The sequence below is a fragment of the Aplysia californica genome, unplaced genomic scaffold, assembly GCF_000002075.1.
Source record: "Aplysia californica isolate F4 #8 unplaced genomic scaffold, AplCal3.0 scaffold01024, whole genome shotgun sequence".
Lineage (NCBI taxonomy): Eukaryota > Metazoa > Mollusca > Gastropoda > Aplysiida > Aplysiidae > Aplysia > Aplysia californica.
This window is the reverse complement of record NW_004798294.1, coordinates 159,187-161,042: the sequence shown is the minus strand read 5'-3', so window position 1 is coordinate 161,042 and position 1,856 is coordinate 159,187.

Below are 1,856 nucleotides of genomic sequence, written 5' to 3'. Positions count from 1 at the left end.
GAGTATTTAATGAATAAACGTATCTAGATCTAGATCTAGATTTTGTTATGTACCCAGCCAAGAGTGTGCAGTGCGGTCTAGATTTAGATTCTAGATTCCTAGATCTCTAAATTTCTAAACCTAGACTCTAGTGGTGACCTGGTGGGCGAATGACCGAAGAGCGACTCTTGACTACTCGTCTGTGAATTGGCAAAGACACGCTAGGCCTATCATGCAACTTGATTCACAGGTCTACTATCATAATTATCAACAGTAGGCCTACTTGCTACTGTAGGCCTGGAGTCTACTAGATCTAGTTTCAAATGGCTTCTTTTTCGGTGCACGGTTTCGGCACTCCTGTACAGTTGCGGTCCCGTTCGTTTACATGACTGCCATTGTGGGAGTGAATCTAGATTTCTAGCTAGACCTAGAATCTAGATCTAGATATCTAGATCTAGATTCTAGGTCTAGATATAGATCTAAAATCTAGATCTAGATCATCTAGATCTAGAGATCTCTAGATTTTAGATTCTAGATAGACAACATATTCTATCTCTAGATCTAGATTAGATCTTGAAATAGATCTAGATCTAGATCTAGATTCTAGATCAAGATGTAGATCTAGATGTAGATTTCTAGACCTAGATTAGATGTAATCTTAATTCAGTATAGATTTAAATACGAAACATGTAAGAATTAATGTACTACAGGGGCACTTAGATCTAGGCCTAGATCTAGATTAGTGTGATTTAGTGCAAACGGGACCTCAATGGTAGGCCTACAGGAGTGCCACTGTTTCTTAACTTCAGTTCATGATGATGGATTCTGACATTGGGGAACAGCTTGCTGTGTAGATAATCTAGATTCTAGTCAACAGATAGGCTGCCCGGTACTGGACTCTGGCAGTGGCAGTTTTAACTTTTCAAACGCTGACTGCATGGGGTTTTTGTTGTTGTTGTTGTTGTTTTTTGTTTTTTTTTGGGGGGGGGGGCAGTAGCTTTGTTTTAAAATGTTGTTTGGTGTTTAGTTTCTTTTAAAAAAAACAATGTGTTCTAAAGCCCCCATCGACACATTATTAACTATGTTTCTTTTGCTCAATCAAAGAATCTTGAATAGCTTCAAACAGTCTCACAGCTTCTGCCCAAGCATACAAGTAGCTGGAACTTGGCTTTACAAGCCCTTCATTTTTGTGGGGCATGTCATGTAGATCTAGATCTAGGTCTTTCTTTTTCTCAAAGCCTTACACTTGTCACATATAACTGGAGACACTTTCCTAAGCAAGTACCCATTGATGTATTTGACAACTTTTTCAAACTGCACCAGGTACTCTACTTTCAGTGACTTGATGAGGTTAGTCATTGGTGGCTGCTCCTCTTTTTGGACTTCATATTCTAAGAGCACATATAGGTGGTGCAATGTTTGAGTATAGGCTACTACATTTACCTGGAAGCAAAACTGAAAGGAAGTGATCAATGTCATCTTGACAGTTCACCAGGACTGATCAGAGGACTTTATTTTCCATTGTTAGGCGAAAAGTATGTGCAAAAATCTTGGAGGTGGGGGCAGGATTTTCTATGTGACTGCTTTTTCCTTTGATACCTATAAAAAGGTTTTCAACACATAACAGTCCTGATTTAACATGTTGCTGAATAATACTAAACATCACCCTTTCAGTTTCCTTTACCAGAATCAAAAGGGCTTGAATTATTTGTATTTGAATGTGGGATGAAGTTGGTTTGAGTTTGATACAATGCTTGTAAATTGCAGATGACTTGTTTGTATTTGTAGTAGTAGTAGTAGTAGTAGTAGTAGTAGTAGTAGTAGTAGTGGTAGTAGTAGTAGTAGTAGTAGTAGTAGTAGTAGTAGTAGTAGTAGTA